General features: G+C 39.0%; 2 protein-coding genes across 17 annotated transcripts in view; one reads left to right on the top strand and one right to left on the bottom strand.

The window, feature by feature from the left end:
• MED12L (mediator complex subunit 12L) overlaps nt 1-20,207 on the bottom strand; it is a 361,238-nt gene that overhangs the window by 173,708 nt on the left and 167,323 nt on the right. The gene's annotated exons all lie outside the window — the stretch shown is intronic.
• Nucleotides 1-20,207, top strand: part of P2RY14 (purinergic receptor P2Y14) — a 62,697-nt gene that overhangs the window by 15,936 nt on the left and 26,554 nt on the right. For 4 of the 8 annotated variants that reach the window (XM_074405504.1, XM_074405502.1, XM_074405505.1 and 1 more), the window contains one exon: nt 1-20,207. This exon is cut by the window's left edge; it is cut by the window's right edge and continues 13,591 nt beyond it. The exons of 2 other annotated variants lie outside the window; for them this stretch is intronic. The gene's annotated coding sequence lies outside the window, so the exon portion shown is untranslated. 2 more of the 8 variants (XM_003925032.3, XM_074405501.1) reach the window with 1 other exon arrangement.

Genomic DNA, 20,207 nt, shown 5'->3' with positions numbered 1-20,207 from the left:
ATTATTGTTGCTATTCCTGTTATTTTCCTAGCAGTATATTACCATTTGCAACAAAATAACTGGTTACCCAAGAATAAATCTGTCAGTGATTTTAATTTTCTGCTTTCTGCTTTTCCGTAGTTTTTTCTTTTTTTTTTTTTTTTTTTTTGAGATGAAGTCTAACTTTCCTGCCCACGCTGGAGTGCAGTGGCACGATCTCAGCTCACTGCAACTTGCACCTCCCAAGTTCAAGCAGTTCTCCTGCCTCAGCCTCCTGAGTAGCTGGGACTACAGTTACACACCACCACACCCAGATAATTTTTGTATTTTTAGTAGAGATGAGGTTTCACCACGTTTGTCAGGCTGGTCTCGAACTCCTGACCTCATGATCCAACCACCTCGGCATCCCATAGTGCTGGATTACAGGCATGAGCCACTGTACCCGGCCTTTTCTGTATTTTCTAATGCATTTACATTGCCTATGCATCCCTCAGTAAATTTGAAAAGCATATATACACACTAAGTTTTTAAAGTAGGCTTTACCAAATTCCCTTCACAGTGGCTGACATGGGGACCTCCAAAAGGCTCCACTATGTAAAGTCTATGGCTAAGCAAACAGGCACCCACTGCTGCCAGGTGTCAGGGCCACGCCACAGGTACCATGTATACATTCACCATGGGGCACAGCATTAATGCCTGGAGATACCTCAGTGTGCAAATTCGCACAAAAACCAGTCCAGGGCCACTCATGCTACTGGAGATGAACAATAATTGAATTCTCCAATCCAAACTATCACTAGTGTGACTTAAAATCTAACACTTCTAATGGGATACATTCTGAAACCAAAACATTTTGTTCTTATCAGGGTACTTAATCAGGGGAGTTCATGAATTCCCTGCTGGTATATAAAACGTGTCTGTACATTTTTTTAGCTTTCTAACTTTCATCAAATTCTGAAAGGTATTCCAACCCAAAGCTATTAAAAATTGTTGGTTTAACAGTGATCCTCAAACTTTAACATGTTAAAACATGTACCCCTTCAACTGAATGCAGTGGTTCACACCTGTAATCCCAGCACTCGGGGAGGCCAAGGTGGGTGAATCACTTGAGGTCAGGAGTTCAAGACCAGCCTGGCCAACCTGGTGAAACCCTGTCTCTACTAAAAATACAAAAAAAAATTAGCCAGGTGTGATGGCGAAAGCCTGTAGTCCCAGTTACTCAGGAGGCTGAGGCACAAAAATCGCTTGAACCCAGGAGGTGAAGGTTATAGTGAATCGAGATCACACCACTGCACTCAGACATGGGTGACAAAGTGAGACTCTGTCTCAAAACAAACAAACAAACAACAACAACAACAACAACAACAACAACAAAACCATGTACCCCTGGACCCCTCCCCATAGTTTGCGTTTCAGGAATGGAAGTATCTGGGAGTCTTGGGTAACTTGCATTTCCAGCAAGTTCTCAGATAATGCTGATCCAGGTCCAGGAACCACACTTTGAGAACCACCAGCTTAAGGAATTATGTGGGCATTTTTCCCTTATTATGAAGATAAGCAACCAACCTCCCTAACAGAAGTAATGTATGAAAACTAATGGCTGTTTCTCCATTACTTAAAGTGAATTACCTAGCAAGTCACGGCCACCAACTCTCCACAATTCAAGATAGGCTACACTTGACTACCAGTTTAATCCTGCAAATATTTATCACATTCCTTATGTCCTATTAGATTAGAAACTAGCTTTGATATTAGTATAAAACAGTGGCTGTGAATGTATCTCCACCTCTGCCTTTTGGGGTTTTTGGTCTCTCCATCACTTATTCATGCAAAACATCTCTCTAATCTGTCTCATACATAGGCATTTCCAAAAGAGAATGGGGAAAAGCATAATTTAGTTTCTAAAATTGCACCTTTTCTTATTTCAAAATTAAATAAAACATGGCCCTGAAGATCAAGATGCTTCCACTCCAAAAAAAAAAAAGCAAATACTATGAGATTCCATTGTTTAACACACAAGGGACCATGCTTGCCCTGCAATACACAGAATGAAAGAAGCCAGACACATCTGTACCATCCAAGAAATCAGTCTGGGGAGATGAAAACTGGAAGGCCAGAATAATGGATGTGATGCCCTCAAGATAAAGATAAATGTTGACTTTACTGGAGATGTCTCGGCTTTGAGTATAATTTAGTATTAGTAGATCTAAGGCAGGAACAGTATTCTGAATAGAAAAAAAAAAAGATTACAGTTATTTACAAGAATAAGAAGGTTATTACTTTTTAAAAGACTAGGTCCAAATACATACAAACCTCAGGAAAGTGATCACTGGGAAACAAAGCTGGTCAGCATTGAGCTGTACTTATGTGAAATGTCATTATAAATTGGCTTTAGGGCCAGGTGTAGTGCCTCAGGCATATAATCCCAGTACATTGGCAGACTGGGGTAGGACGATCACTTGAGTTGAGGAGTTCAAGACCAGCTAGGACAACATAGTGAAACCCCCATCTCTGTGAAAAATTTAAAAATTAGCTGGACACAGTGGTATGTGCCTGTAGTCCCAGCTACTTGGGAGGCTAATATGAGAGGACTGCTTGGGCCCAGGAATTCAAGGCTGCAGTGAGCCATGATCAAGCCACCTCACTCCAGCCTAGACGACAGGACAAGACGCTGTCTCAGAAAACAAACAACAACAAAAACTGAATTTAAAAAGATCCTAGCAGACCTAGATTTAAGAAGGAAATGAGAGGTTAACCTAAGTTCATATTGCATTTTGGCTATACCAACTCTTAACAAAGAGCCCATACAATTTCATTAGGCTAGATAAGGTGACTTTGGGGCTCTTTATTTTTAAAACACTGTGTCTATTAAGTGTACTAGGCCCTCATTCTTTTCACAACTGAAACACACTCATGATCTGCTACCCCAACCCCACCAATAGTGTCCCGCGTCCCACCCATCACCGTATCTCCGGCAGTGAGTTGAATGCTGTGGTTGACAAAAACAAAACAGAAAATAACCCAACCTCCCCCTTTCACAGTGCCTACAAATCTTTTATATATCCCATGAAAAAATATTTATCACATACCAAAAAGGGATTTGTTTCCAAGCTTAGAATTAAAATACAGGGATTACAGAAGGGACAGAACAGGATGAACTAACACAGTCAGAGACGTCATGAAGGAATCAGCTTTAAAACAGAATAAACAGAGTGGAAAAAGAATGCACTGGAGCAAGAACTATAAACCAGGAAGGACTCTTTAAGCTTTTGTTTGGAAACGCTATGATCTCTTTTAAGTGGTTGATGGAAGAATTCCCCTAAAGATTAAAACAGAATATTTATACACAGTAGATGCTCAATAAATTTGCACATAGTAGCATTCACTACAAAGAGAGATAAAGTAAAACCTATCTGCCTTGAGGCTCATCTTGAGATATTTATGAAGAACTGAGCTTGCAAAAAATTTTGAGTGTTTGAAAATTCTGATTATCCAGTGTCTACCTATTCTTAGGGTGAACACATACCTCAGTTTGCCTGAGACAGACCCACATACCCCGGTTTCCCTGAGACAGACCCAGACTTATAATTAAGTCCTCTGCTCACTCTCAAAAGTATACCAGTTTGACTAATAAGAAGACGACCACCCTATCCAAATCAGTCTTGGTTAAGCCTTGGATGAATAAAATCTCACTGAAAGTATTTCCTGGGGCTCTGTTACTCAGATAAGAAAATTCCTCCCTAAATCTTAAAGGCATTAAGAAAAATATAGCATAGTTCAAAAGCAGTGTATGTTTCTGAAGGAAAGCCAGAGGCTGACAGCACCTCACAGAAAGCATTGTTCTCAGAGAGTTGTGTGGCCATAATTCTACAGCAAGATAACTAATCAAACACAAAGAGTTGAAACATGCAGAGGCACCACCTTAGGTGAACCTCTCAGTACATTTGTTAAAAAAAGGTTCTCCTTATTCCAGTATATTTACGTCATTTCCCAAATGCTTTTAAAAATTAAATTTTATTTTTTGCAGATAATTACATACGTATTAGATATGTGTGCGCAGCACCACATTATCAGCACCATTAAATAGGTGGCAAAGGCAAAGCCTGCAGAAGCTAACAGTACATACACACCTTAATCCACAGCTCCTGTCTGCAAAGCCTCCCCTACCTTAGAGTAGGCAAAGATCTGACCCTAAAAGACTTTTTTAAATTAAATGAGACAGAGTCTCACTCTCTCGTCCAGGCTGGAGTGCAGTGGCAATATCTCAGCTCACCGCAACCTCTGCCTCCTGAGTTCAAACGATTCTCCTGCCTCAGCCTCCCAAGTAGCTGGGACTATAGGCTCGTGCCACCACACCTCGCCAATTTCTTCTGTCTTTTTAATAGAGATGGGGTTTCACCATGTTGGTCATGCTGGACTCTTAAAAAGCCCAAGAACATTCATTTTTTGAGGCTAGATCTAAAGTGAAAAGGTAGAAAGAGAAAATCCCCAAGTTCCTTAGGATGCACCACAGCTCTATAGATTTAGCAGTCACTCAAAAAAAATCAGCTAAGAATATGAAAATTCTCACTGTCCTATTGCAAGGGGTACCCTGGAATTTAACTCAGGCCAGCCTCAGATAGCATTTCATAACTCAATCTTGTGATTTCATGAATCAGTCATTTTATTTCTCAATAAAATAGCAGAAAGTTTTCTTCACATGGTTTATATGCACTGACCACATTAGAATGTACTGAAAATTCTTTTGTCAGCAACAAGCCAACAAACGGAATTAAAGAAAGTGAGAAGAACTAGTGAAATTATATTAGAAAGCAACAATTGTGAGGGTCCAGAGTACCTGATTATGCCTGAGCTACTTCCCATCTAGCTTCAAGATCTTTCTAATCCATCTCAGAGTGGCCTCATGCCATATCAAAACTCCCACTTTCAGCCTCTGGTTGAAAATGAATCCCAAGAGTTTGGGATGCAAGGACCTATAGATTGGGATGGTATAGATACTGGGCCTGTACCTTCACTAATTACGAACATCAAAAATAAACAGAGCTTTATGCCACAAAAATTGAACTTGTGGCCAAAATGAATTCATTCTTATGCTGTCTATTTACAAAATGCCTAAAAGAAGCTGGAGAGGGAAGGAAGCAGCAAATATGAATTGCCATTCAAAGGCTGCAGTAGGGAGAGAGGAGGAGGAACGTGGAATATAAAAACTTCTGTGAATCCCATCTAAGCCAAGTGGTCCACATGACACTTGAACAAAAGGTGGTCTAAAATGTAAGTCAAAGGAAAATTGTTATAATATACAGTTCCATAAATACCATGTGTAAACTGCATTTCAAAAGCATGTTTTCTCCAAGCAATCATCTTTTAAAGATGGTATAAAAACCCACACAATGCAAATCTTGAAGCTTCTTTCAGCTCTCCATATAGGAAATAATACTGATGACAGACAATACTTACTTTTCTATGTGCCAGGCACATACAATATTCCTCACAACAGTATTCTGAATTAGATATTATAATCGCTTTTGTATAGATCCTCCTAAAAATGAGGCTGCTGAAGCACAGAGAGGTTAAACAGTGTGCCCCAGGACACACAGCTAATACGTAACTGAGCCAGTACTATAACTAAGGCAATCTGTTCTGGACACAATGCTCTTAATCCTTCAGACAGGTGTGATCCAGATGGCCGAAAAGGAACAGCTCCAGAGTGCAGTTCCCATAAAGAACAATGCAGAGGGTGAGTGCCCACTGCATTTCCCAACAAATTTTTACTGCCCACAGACCAGGAGATTCCCGGGCCGAAAAGCCCCACGAGTTTTCAGCATGGCGGTTTCAGCTGGTACCAGGTTGGCACACAGAAACTCACACAAATCTGGGTTGCCGTTTCAACTGGCACCTGTAACACATGGGAAACAGAGCTGCCCATTCAATTGAAAGGGAGTGGGCAGAGACAGGGAGCCAGTCTATCTGGCTTTGTGGGTACTACCCCCACAAAACAAGCAATCTGAAACGCTCTGGATTCAAGTTTTGCAGCAAGCACAGCTGAACCCAGGATGGTCCAGCTCAGTGCAGGAAAGGGCGACCACCACTACCCAGGCAGTCCACCACTACCCAGGCAGTTCACATAGCAGCTGGGCAGAGCCTGCAGCAGCTCAGCAACACCTCTGCTGGCAGACTGTGACTAGACTACTCAGCGTGGGGCAGGGCATCTCTGAAAAAAGGCAGCAGCATGACAGGAACTTATAAATAAAGCCGACCTTCCTAGGACAGAGCACCTGGGAAAAGAGGTGGTTATAAGTTCCCCTGCAGCAGACTTAAAAGTACCTGCCCAACAGCTCTGCATGGAACAACAGCGTTCCTAGCACAGCGCTTGAGCTCCTATAAGGGACAGACCATCTCCTCAAGCAGCTCCCCAAACCCCGTATACCCAAAGAGACACCTCATAAAGACAAGCTCAGGCCAACATCTGGCAGGTACCCTTGTGGAATGAAGATAAAAGAAGAAGAAACTGGCAGCAACCCTTACTGTTCTGCAGCCCCCATGGGTGATCCCCAGGAAAGCAGGGTATGGAGTGGACCTCCAGCAGTCGTACAGCAGAGGAGCCTGACTGTTAAGAAGGAACACTAAGAAACAGAAAGAAATAACTTCATCATCAACAAAAAGGACATCCACTCAGAGACCCCATCCAAAAGTCACCAACTACAAAGACCACAGGTAGATAAGGCCACAAAGATGGGAAGAAACCAGCACAAAAAGGATGGAAACACCAAAAACCAGAACACCTCTCCTCCTCCAAAGGATCACAACTCCTCACCAGCTAGGTTTCAAAGATGGATGGAGAATGAATCTGATGAATTGGCAGAAACAGGCTTCAGAAGGTAGGTAATAACAAACTTCTCAGAGCTAAAAAAAAAAAAAAAAACAGCTTTCTTTCTAGCCCAATGCAAAGAAACTAAGAACCTTGAAAAAACATTAGAATAGATGCTACCTAGAATAAACAGCTTAGAGAAGAATATGAATATAAATGATTTGATGGAGCTGAAAAACACAGCACGAATACTTCGTGAAGCATACACAAATTTTAATAGCCGACTGATCAAGCAGAAGAAAGGATATCAGAGACTGAATATCAACTCAATGAAATAAAATGAAAAGGCAAGACTAGTGAAAAGAAATGAACAAAGCCTCCAAGAAATATGGAATTACGTAAAAAGACCTAATCTACGTTTGATAGGTATACCTGAATGTGATGGAGAGAATAAAACCAAGCTGGAAAACACTCTTCAGGATATTATCCAGGAGAACTTCCCCAACCTAGCAAGCCAGGCCACCATTCAAGTCCAGGAAATACAGAGACCACCACAAGGATATTCCTCAAGAAGAGCAACCCCAAGGCACATAATCATCAGATTCACCAGGGTTGAAACGAAGGAAAAAATGCTCGGGGCAGCCAGAGAGAAAGGTCGGGTTACCCACAAAGGGAAGTCCCTCAGACTCACAGCAGATCTCTCTGCAGAAACCCTACAAGCCAGAAGAGAGTGGGGGCCAATATTCAACATCCTTAAAGAAAAGAACTTTCGACCCAGAATTTCATATCCAGCCAAACTAAGCTTCCTAAGAGACGGAGAAAGAAAATCCTTTATGGACAAGCAAATGCTGAGAGATTTCATCACCACCAGGCCTGCCTTACAAGAGCTCCTGAAAGAAGCACTAAACAAGGAAAGGAACAACCAGTACCAGCCACTCCAAAAACGTAACAAATGGTAAAGACCATTGACACAATGAAAAAAATGTGTCAACTAACAGGCAAAATATCCAGCTAGCAACAAAATGGCAGGATCAAATTCACACATAACAACGTTAACCTTAAATGTAAATGGGCTAAATGCCCCAATCCAAAGACTGGCAAATTGTATAGTCAAGACCCATCAATAAAAGTCAACGCCCTATCACCCATCTCACATGCAAGGACACACATAGGCTCAAAATAAAGGGATGGAGGAAGATTTATCAAGCAAATAGAGAGCAAAAAAAAAAAAAAAAGCAGGAGTTGCAATCCTAATTTCTGATAAAATGGACTTTAAACCAACAAAGATCAAAAGAGACAAATAAGGGCATTACATAATGGTAAAAGGATCAATGCATCAAGAAGAGCTAATGATACTAAATATATACGCACCCAATACAGGAGCACCCAGATACGTAAATCAAGTTCTTAATGATCTACAAAGAGACTTAGACTCTTACACAATAATAGTGGGAGACTTTAACACTTCCCTGTCAAAATCAGACAGATCAATGAGATAGAAAATTAACAAAGATATCCAGGACTTGAACTCAGATCTGGAGCAAGCAGACATAATAGACGTCCACAGAAGTCTCCACCCCAAATCCACAGAATATACATTCTTCTCAGCACCGCATTGCACCTACTCTAAAATTGACTATGTAACTGGAAGTAAATCACTCCTCAGCAAATGCAAAAGAAAGGAAATCATAACAGTCTCTCAGACCACAGGGCAATCAGATTAGAACTCAGAATTAAGAAACTAACTCAGAACTGCACAGCTTCATGGAAACTGAACTGGCTCCTGAATGTCAACTGATAAACAACTAAATGAAGGCAGAAAAAAAGATGTTCTTGAAACCAATGAGAACAAAGGCACAACATACCAGAATCTCTGGGACACATTTAAAGCAGTATCTAGGGAGAAATTTATAGCAATAAATGCCCACATGAGAAGTGAGAAAAGATCTAAAATCAACACCCTATTGTCAAAATTGAAAGAGCTAGAGGGGCAAGATCAAAAAAACTCAAAAACTAGCAGAAGACAAGAAATAACTAAGATCAGAACAGAACTGAAGGAGACAGAGACACAAAAAAAAACCCTTCAAAAAAATCAACAATCCAGGAGCTGGTTTTTTGAAAAGATCAACAAAATAGACAGACGGTCAGCCAGATTAATAAAAAGGAAAAGAGAGAAGAATCAAATAGATGCAATAAAAAACGATAAAGGGGATATCACCATTGATTCCACAGAAATACAAACTATGATCAGAGATTACTACAAACAACTCTATGCACATAAACCAGTAAACCTGGAAGAAATGGATAAATTCCTGGACACTTGCACACTCCCAAGCCTAAACCAGGAAGAAGCTGAAACCTTGAAACAGATCAATAACAAGGGCTGAAGTTGAGGCAGCAATTAATAGCCTACCAAACAAAAAAAAAGTCCAGGTCCAGACGGTTCACAGCTGAATTCTACCAGATGAACAAAGAGAAGCTGGTACCATTCCTTCTGAAACTATTCCAAACAATACAGAAAGAGGGAATCCTTCCCAAATCATTTCATGAGACTAACATCATCCTGATACCAAAACCCGGCAGAGACTCAACAAAAAAAGAAAACTTCAGACCAATATCCATGATGACGGATGCGGGTGGGGAGGTTGGAGAGGGATAACATGGGGAAAAATGCCAGATGTAGGTGATGGGGGACGGAGGCAGCAAACCACATTGCCATGTGTGTACCTATGCAACAATCCTGCATGATGTGCACATGTACCCCAGAACCTAAAGTACAATATAAATAAATAAATAAATAAATAAATAAAATCATTCAGACATACTGCCTCTCACATAAAAATTTTTAAAACAGGACTACAGGTCAACAAATGTTTTAACTGTCTAAGAGATTAATATGCAGTGGAAAGGTTCTGTAAATATTTAAACTACAACATGCCAATTGGCAAACGGTAAACTAAGAATTAAATTGAAGTTGAAGCATAAATGATACAAAAGAAACTACATGAAGTTGCTTTCCAGACAAGGTCACCTCAAAATCATTCCAAATGGTTCTGAGAAAACAGATCAAAAATGTCTAAAATTTCTCATAAGCATTTCTTTTAAAAACTATACCATTTCTTATATCTCAGAAGCAGCTGTATCATGTGCTGCTTTTCTACTGTTTTTAAATCTATATCCTTCTAATACAGGGTTAAGTATCCTAACTCCTGGCAAACCACACATACTTCATATGTGGACTTGATAAGTGATATTTGATTTGGCAAACGGCAAGAGATTATTTAGCAAATTCAAACATTATTTTTCCCTATGACTCATTAGAAAAAAAAAAAAAAAGCCCTCTGTCATTTCCCACCAAAAAAAAAAAAAAAAAAAAAACCCAGAATGGATTAATAACCAGTCAGCTGAACTAACAAAATACTAACAAAATGCTCTGCTCATTTGAGTTTTTGTTCTCTCTACCAAAGAAAAATAAATGTTTCCTGCCTTTACTATTATTTAGCATCTCTCAGGTCTTAAAATAAGAGAAACTCATCTTGACATTGCTAAATAATATAATCACTTTAATAAGTTTTTGTCTTTCCGGTACGGCGGCATTCTGTTGTGATTTCTGCCAATGGGAAGGTACTTTGGGACCACATGTTTTGCCTGTATTAGGAAAAAAATAGCAAACCCCTAAGAAATTTCTGCAGTTGACAAGAAGGGAAGAAAGATGGAGCCATGCTTATTCGCACTCCCTGTGGAGACAGAGTGGGAATGGCAATGGGGGCAACAGAAAGACCATCAGCTCTGGTTGATCCTGGATGTGTCTTCGTCCCTTCCTTACTGAAACCACAGAGTAAAGCACAGACAAGAATATATCCTATTACCTCAGGCATGTTGAGGCAAAAATGTAAAGCTCTGAGAAGCACTCCACCATGGCTGCCCCATCCTCAATGGTTTGAGTTCACCAGGCTACTGCATATGAGATCTTATTTCTTCTTTTATTATAGTTTGGAAATACTTTCTGTGAGTTATGTATGGCTGTATATCTAAAAGAACTTTCCCATAACCACAGTGGCTGGGTCAAAGACCTAGTCAAATTTGGATCTTTCCGTAACAATTAACATTCATTAAAAACACAAAGCATAGCATTCTATTTCCATCTACCACATGTTCAACAATGCAGTTTTGAAAACACCGTAAAGCAACAATTAGCCTGTCTTGGTAAAAAGAGCCCCTACCATTTACTAACCTTAGAGCTGGGCATTATAGTAAGAAAATACACCTTATGTGATTTAAACTTTCCAACAACTTTAATGACGAAGGTAGTACTAGACTCTTTTTGCAGATGAGGAAACAAACTGAGAGAGATTATACAACTAGCCCAAGGTCCCTGGTTTACAAGAGGCAGAGCTGCTGGCTTTTATATCCAGTTTTAACTCAATATATCACATATGTAGCATTAACTGCAAAGAATTACAATTAATCAAATCCTGACTTTGTCTCCATGCTGGAGTAAACAAGTTCACTATTTTTACTTCATTTGTCCTGGATAAAACACTAGCTATGGCCAAAGGTTTCATCTCAGGGACCAGTTCTGATAGACTTTCTGTGCTCCCCTATAGAAGGACTGGAAAGCTGCAGGAAAAAAGGCGTGTGCTCAGTTAGAGATGTCTGCAAAGGCCCACAACAGCACAGACCCTCTTCCTCAGCCATTGCAGAGCCACAGCTGGTGGGTATTTACACCCCAACGCCTCCCCAACCTCACACTGTCCACCCACGCAACTGCCTTTTCTGCTGAGTAATTTAACTGTCATGGACTTTCTGTCTACTCTACTGTATGTTCATTATCTACACACACCCTTTCCCAACTTTTGAACTATAGCAAAAGTTGAGGTAGACATTTAAGTCACACCGTATGTCACACATGAAGGGTAGCCATTAGTATAAATCCCAAAACAGCCTTTTTACAAACAAATGGACGTCACTGTATCCCTCTCACATTCCCTTTTGTTTGGCTATTAGTTCTATCCTCAGGTTGCTAATTCTTACATGAAACTGGTCTCCAAACAGTTTCATCCGTTCCATAAGCCAATCCTCAGCCTGCCTATTTGTGAATCGAAAGTTCCTATCTTTTAAGTCCTTCTCTACATTTTTAAACGAATACAAGCAAAGACCTTTCTTATTATGATACTATATTTATGTTAAGTATAATATAAGGTTTCTGGGAAAACCGCAAAAAAAGAGCAGCAAGGCAAAGTATCAGAATCTGATTTAGACTTTTGGTAGCAGATAAATCTCAACTAGGAAGGCAAGAATGAAAAACACAGTTTTGGAAGTTGTATATATATCATGTATGTGACATTAACAAGACAGCAATAATTGCAACCTGCCAAAAACAAAATGCCTAAAACTGGTAAGCTAGAAGGTCTCTCCAGTGAAATATAACACAAAGTTATTAAAAACGAGCACACTTATCAGCACAAATCTCCTCTGCCTGTTGAGTTGTGCTAAGAAGCATCTATGCTGTAAAAGTTTTAACATCTACATAAACATATACTTGAACTTGACATATTTCTCTAAATGCAGCTGTTCACAAAAGTACTTTTAAGCTTATACATACACGCCTACCTAAGAGCTAGATTAAATAAGGTTTGGTTCAATATATAATATAGAAATAATAAGAGCTAACTTATTTTATTTTATTTTATTTTTTTTGAGACGGAGTTTCACTCTTGTTACCCAGGCTAGAGTGCAATGGCGCGATCTCGGCTCACCGCAACCTCCGCCTCCTAGGTTCAGGCAATTCTCCTGCCTCAGCCTCCTGAGTAGCTGGGATTACAGGCACGCGCCACCATGCCCAGCTAATTTTTTGCATTTTTAGTAGAGACGGCGTTTCACCATGTTGACCAGGATGGTCTCGATCTCTTGACCTCGTGATCCACCTGCCTCGGCCTCCCAAAGTGCAGGGATTACAGACCTGAGCCACCGCGCCCGGCCATAAGAGCTAACATTTATATAGCATGTTTACATATAGCTAACATTTATATAACATTTATATAGAACTAATTATAAATGGGAAAATGGGCAGACAAAACCCAGAGGGAAGCCTGCCCTCATTAGACACAACAAGACAGCAAGGTTTCTCCTGGTCACTAGATGAAACTAAATGTAAGCCTCTGCTACAAATAAAACTCACATGGCTCTAGTTATGTGAATAAAAGATGCTGATTTATCCAAAAAATTACGTACATAATTATAAAAGGGAAACATGCAGGGTGAGCTAGCTAAATCCTCATCTTCCACATAAAGAAGTCGACGGATACTTTCAAAAGCCAAGAACTTACAGTTACACAGGAAATACAGGCACTATTATCTAAAAATAGCTGAAAGGAGAAAGAGGTAGCTATTAGGGCATAAGAAAAGGTTATAGACTGCTATATTTCTAAGTTTTAAAAAATTGTTTCTTATAACTTTGATAAATCTTAAAAGTTTAAATTAACAAGAAAAATTTTTAAAAAGATCTATCAAATATATACATTTCTTGGATAAGAAGAAGAAAAAAAGAAAAGCAATGGAGTCCCCACTGATGAAATACAATCACCTTGGATATAAAAGACTTTTTTCAGTGGAGCTAAGTCTTAGGAGTCAAGTGTCCACAGATTGCTCTCAGCAAAAGGATGATGTTCCAAGCTCAAAAAGTCATCCTGGACAGCCTGGCAATATGGATGACAGAGGCTGCAGAAAAGTCAATTGCCCACTCCACTCCCCAGGCAAGCCAAATGACTCCATGAATGAGACTGAAGCAACATCAACAAAATACCACCTCCCCAAACCCTCACCCCCACAAAAAAAGAAAAAAATCAGAAGACACAGCCATCACCATCTGTGATACTATACAAGGCCTGAGGGGTGGCCTAAGCAGAATGAAATTAAGCACTATAGGAATTCAGAGAGAAGAAAACATTCATTCTCAGTAAGAAGATAAAGGAAAGCTCCACAAAAGTGGAATTTAAGAGGGCCCTGGCGAGGATGAGGAAACAGCCTAACAAAGGCCAAAGGTGACAGAACAGATGGTGTGTTTGGAAATGAACACGATCTAAGCCATATTAAAGTGTACATCTTATGCTGCTGATGCTCCACTCAAAACTGGAGCAAGGGGTAAGAGCGGAAGGCCCCTGGGACTGTCAATGGTTTCCTGCACAGTGTGAAACTGTAGACACGATCAACTTGAGTGCAGTGTATGGGCCTCTCAAATTAACTCATTTATAGGAATATACTCTCCATATTTAACTTGGCTTCTTTTTCTTGGAACAGGCTCTTAAATCCCAGAAACTGACATTTATCTCATTATACAGGGTGCCTGTCATGACCCCAGATCACCAAAAGTCCTTAGCTGTGTGCTAGTTGATTCTGTCAATACATTTTCCTTACAATTTCCCAAGAATGTTAACCCGAAAAGAAAGGGACTTTAGTTTCAGGCAGTATCCGTTCTCCCTTTAGCTAACAAAATGCAGTATTTATTTTAGGGGTAAGTCTCCTTAAAATAAATATTCCCTTAAATATATACACATTCCCGATGTCATTTTAATGTAGTACATGCTCCTTCTAACACTATAATCATTGTTTTAAATCAATAAAATGGGACCAGGTTTGATCTGCACAACCCCAAATAGCAGTTTTGGGTTAAAATACACACATTTTACTCAAGGTTTTCTGGACAAGTTCTAACAGTTAGTAGATTACGTATGAACAAACCTATTCCTTCACAGCAAACTGAGTATGTATAAAAGACAGTCTATTTTTACACATCATAAGCCTTCAAAAATAAAAAAGAACATATTAACTTTTACCTTTTTACTTTTATTCTGGCCTTTATGAAGGTTTAGAAGTATCATTTACTAAACACAAGTATAAGTAAAACTTGAAAGAAAGACGAAATTAAGGAAGGAACACATCTTTACTTTTATATTCCTTTAATTCAATGAATAAAAATATCAGGTGCCGAAAGACACAAAATGAAGACACTGCCCTGGCTCTTAACAGCTCACAATCTAGTTGGCAGAAACAACTGACAGACAACCAAAAATCAGTACTGATGCCACAGCTTGCAATTTTGTGTGTGAAAAATCAGACCTCGGCAATGACCTTGAGCAGCAGGATATAAATAACTCCGAAAGCTTAACACTCCAATAATGGAACACTAGGCATAAATAGGTTAAGCACTACTCCTGGGTGTACCTCACACAGTATTTAATACGGAAGGTTACTAATATATGATTAATTGGTTGACTGGATAAAGAGATGCATAGAAGAATGAATGGAGATACGACTAGTACTTCTTGGTAATAGAGAGGAAGGTGAGTTTATCCTGCACAGGGAGGGAGGGGATGGGTAGTTCAGGAAAAACCTCCCATAGGAAAGGGTGAGCCAACTGCATCTGAAAGTAGTGTTTCCACAGGGATGATAAACACTCAGGATAAACAAAATTCAGACAAATTTATTACACAGCTATGTAATTATTTCAAGTTTTGTTAAAAGAACCACAAAATCTGTGACTTGAAAGCTATTTTTACTTAGGATGAGGGTAAACATTTAATTTTTAAGGTGATTCCATGTACATAAATATCAGATATACACAGATCAGGTGGCATGTGGATATAAAAAAGACTGAGAAGTACACAAATAGCTGAAATTTTTTAAAATGCAATTCAAATTCAGGATAAGCCAGGTGAAAGGAGAAGATAATTATTCCAGAGAGCTATTCTAGCCAGAGGAAAGATCTTAGGCCCAAGCAAGGGAGCAAGAGCCACAGATACCCACAGAACGTTCAAACAGGTGAGTGTTGCTGTGATATACAGACCAAGGCAAATAATGGCTGAAGAAGAGGTGTCAAATTACAGAGAAATCAGTACCGAATTAAACACCATGAACTTATCTTGTAAGAGTTAGAGACCCACAAAAGGGACATAGCTCTGCTTGTATTTTGAGGGATTCCTCTCACGGTTGAGCAGAGGACAGACCCTGTGGGTGGGAGGCAGACTGAAGGCAGGGAACACAAACAAAAAATGACCTGAGGTTTGGTGGTAATAACAGTCAAGAAATACTTAAGCATTTAAAAAAAAAAAAAAAAAAAAAAATCACCAGGCTCTGGTGACTGACTGGCTGGGAATGGATGAGACAGAGTGTTTAATGGTTGACAGCCTGGGTGCTGGCTAGATGGTGTTATCACAAATTCAGAGAGGAGGACATACTGAGTAGGAAAAACCCAAGGAGCATCTGGGTAGAAAGGTGCAAGGAACAACAGTGTACAGAGGCGCAAGGTAGTGAGAGAGGCTGGCAGAGATGTCACAAGTGCTAACAGGGCAGGAAAACAGCAGAGAAAGGCAAAAAAGCATGGGGCAGAGGGTGGAATCCATAAAACATCAACATTTAAAAAAATAATAATAATAATAATAATAATAAAAACATCAACATTTAAGGGCAAGCCCTTAGTCATGGAGGAACAGTGTCAGAAAGGTACAAGAACCATATGCCAAAGTACCAAGGAAAGAATCATCAAAAGCTGCCTTAATGCCTCATATCCATTAAAATGGCTACTACTAGAAAAAGAACACAACACACAAATGGAAAACAAGTGTTAGCAAAGATGTGGGGAAACTGGCACTCTTGTGCACTGTTGGTGGGAACCTAAAATTGTTCAGCCTCTATGGAAAAACACTACAGCAATTCCTTTAGAAAACTAACAAAGGACTACCATACGATCCAGCAATTTTGCTTCTGGGCATATAACCAAAAGAATTGAAAGCAGGGTCTTAAAAAGGTATTTGCACACCTACTTTCACAGCAGCACTGTCCACAATAGCCAAAAGGTGGAGGCTACCCAAGGGACACTGGACAGGTGAACAAAATGTGGTATATACATACATACAACGAAGCATGCAGTCTTAAAAAGAAATGATTTCTGTCACATGCTACAACATGGATGAACCTGAAAGACATTATGCCAGGTGAATTAAGCCAGTCACAAAAGGACAAATACTATATGATCTCACTTCTATGAGATAGCTAGAATAGTCAGCTTCGTAGAGAAGAATGGTAGTTACCAGGAACTAGAGGCAAGAGAAAATGGGGAATTATTATTTAATGACTATGGAATTTTCGTTTTACAAGATGAAAAGAGTTCTAGAGATGGATGGTGATGATGGCTGATGGATGGTGATGATGGCTGCACAATAATGTGAATGTAATTAACATCACTGAACATTTGAAAAGAGTTAAGTTTGTCAATGTTATGTGTATTTTACCACAATCCCCAAAAAGCTACCTCAAAGACTAAAAATAATCTTTCAAAATGTCCACTTGGATTGAGCAATTCACAGTGAGAAGGTCTTTGGCAGTTCTGAAGAAGTGCTGAGGACAGAGGGCAGAGTGGATGAACTGGATTACAGAGTGAATGGGAAAGTAGAGAGCAAATGCAGACCATTTCCAACAAGTTTGGATAAGAAGATAAAGGTATCACTTGCATGACTGCTAATAAGGAGAACTCACACTTAAGGGAGATCTGTGAGGGTTTTCGTATTATTTGACAATGATAACAGGCATGATTGATCATGAGCATGCCTCCCTAGGACAGCGGGAAAGAAACTGGTAAAATGGGTAATGTCGATGTTATAGGCCCTAAACTGGATGAATTCAAGTAGATGGAGTATAGGAGACCCAGGTCTTTCCTCCTTAAAGATGTATTATGATTGTATTAATCCAGAGCATAATTTCAGAGAGCCCCAGAAAGAATATGTTAAAGAAGGAAATATCTTGACATTGGAGTCAACCCAGGACAGAAACAGAATGTTATGAAACCAGATTTAAGTCAAGAGAGTAATGTGAAGAAAGATTAGAGACCCCAAAGCCCCAATTCAAGGCTGGAAATGTGTCAGGACAACAGATGAAGTCGAGGAGGCACTGTCATGCATCAAGTCCATCCCTAGAACAGGATAAGTCTAGAGGAGCAAATCCCCCAAGTCCCAGAGGAGATAGTATAGTCCTTTCAATATCTCTTCTCATTAGACAGTTATCTTGCCCTGCACCAATCAAGACCCTCAGGTTAACACCTACTTAAACAGCTTTCCCGCCTCCTTCCCTGGCACTGAAAGAAGAAAACGTGCAAATGCTTTCCTCTCAAATATTTTTTGGTTTTGAACAACTTTCAAAAAGTTAGTTTGAAGCCATGTGAATTACAACTTAAAAATACTTCCCAATAAATACAGAAGCTATTATTACAACAGCTTCACAGGAAAAGGTCATAAACAAGCATGGGAAAGATGTAGCCTCCTGCTGGCTGGAGTTCTCACTTGCTGGGTCTCTTTCCACAGCTGGTTTCATACAATTTACTATTTAGTCAGGCCTTGGTAATCTATAACCCTAAGCAAATCCAAATCACATCCAAGTTATACAAGCACATATTAGAACTGGGCTCCAAAGAACCCTAGACATCTGTAGTACCTGACATTCAAGCATTTGGCAAGATGTCAATATTTCAGAGAGCACTTTAAATGTTTTGATTTGAGAGCTAATGCAGTGCTTCCCACTGGTCAACACGAGCAGTCCGGGCAGAAAGCAAAATCTATTTCCTTCAACATCAAATGCCACACTCAGTTGCTGATCCTATCTTGCCTACAGAGAACCTAAGAGACTGGAAAAATTGGTAAGTAAGAAAATTCCATTTAATGCCGAATACAGTTAAATAATATTTGCAATTCCTATAGAAAGTGGCTTTGTGTGGTGTTGACATCCTAAATTCTTCTTTTTTAAATGGATGGAGTCACAGAGTTATCGGCTAAGCAAGACTTTTCCAAATTCAAGTAATAAACCAAGTCTAGTTAACTTTTCCAGGTAAATATCCTTTTTTAATTTGATAAGGCATGATTTCCTTTCATGGGGTTCTTGTATTAGGCATTAGGAAATTCCTATTTTAAAAAATTTGTAAACTTACTTTAGGAAACAGTCAGATGGGTATGTGGGTAGTGAGAAAAGTTAGTATTTGATATGAGAAAGTAAACCAGTGCAGCTGGGTTATGATGTATGTAATCCTCACAGCAAAGGCAGTCTAATAAAGAACGAAGATACTGAAGAAAGAAAACAAAAACTAGATGGTTTGGTTTAAAAGCACAAAATGCTAAAACTCCACAAAAACTGAAACCAAAGGTGAAATACTTCATGCAAGGCAGCTGTGAAGTCTTCCCTGAAATATTAAATGCACAGGTCACTAGTACGGATTTAATGGTGAGTCACAATTTATTTTCAAAGGAAATAAACAGGAATTAAATAGGTTTCATACTTACTATTTTATTTTTTATTAGTGTCTTAGGTTTTAATTTTCCTTGACTTAATTCTTGATTCCTCCCTCTGAGCATTAAACATTTAAATAACAAACATTCAGAGCATTTTTTGTTTTAATTTCTGAATGGCAAGGACAAGGAATATTAAATTGACTGTTTTTCTATAAATTATGTAGTAATTTCTAAAAATCTAGACTAATAATTCAGAAACTTAATACATTCTTAGAATCTGCTCCAGATTATTTCCTAGACTCCCCCCACCAAAAAAGAAAGTAAACAAAAGAAAATCTTTTTAAAAGGAGTTCTGTCTTCTGAAGAAATTATAACAACACTGCAACTAAGGGAAGGCAGAGCTTTTTTAAAACCTGTGACTCTTGTCAACAAATGACTCTCTAAATGAAGAAAATGCAACTTCTTAAGTCCTAATTCACTTTTATACCTCACAACTTTCTTGCCAGTATTCCACACAAAGAAAGAATTCACAAGAGAAATGAAAAAAAAAAATTGTGTGTATGGGTATATGTGTGTGTGTGTGTGTGTGTGTGTGTGTGTACACACATAAAATATCCCACTGTGTGTGTATATATACACATTTACATAACCCACTGTGAAGGGGTGTGTGTGTGTGTGTGTGTGTGTGTGTATCCCAGTTAACATAATTAAACTGACTCCACATCAGTCCATCAGTCCCATCCATTATAGGGAAGATGCTTCATTGCCTTTAGTATTTCTTCAACACAAAATATTTTACAGGTTGCTAGAGATTAACAGGAACAAATCTAGAGTGAAAGTTTTGTTTTGAAAAATACAATAAAATGTAGGTTTACTTGCTTTTTCCCATACTCTCTTCTATACTGATACAAATTCATGTATTTTAACATTTGTAATTTTACTAATAACTTTGGTATTGCCACTTTTTGAGATAAAAAATAGTAAAATATCAGCAATCTGATGACTCAACCTAATAAAGAGATACAGTCTCAAAAGGCAATGCCAGATGCCAAGGGGTAAGGAGAAAACCACTAATGATATTTTACATAATTTTTACATGATAGCAAGATCTAAGACTTCTAACTAACACAAGTACTGAACTCCCATAA

Source organism: Saimiri boliviensis, chromosome 9, assembly GCF_048565385.1.
Source record: "Saimiri boliviensis isolate mSaiBol1 chromosome 9, mSaiBol1.pri, whole genome shotgun sequence".
Taxonomy (NCBI): Eukaryota; Metazoa; Chordata; class Mammalia; order Primates; family Cebidae; genus Saimiri; species Saimiri boliviensis.
Note: the sequence above shows the minus strand (reverse complement) of the source record. Positions and strands in the feature narration are given on the sequence as shown.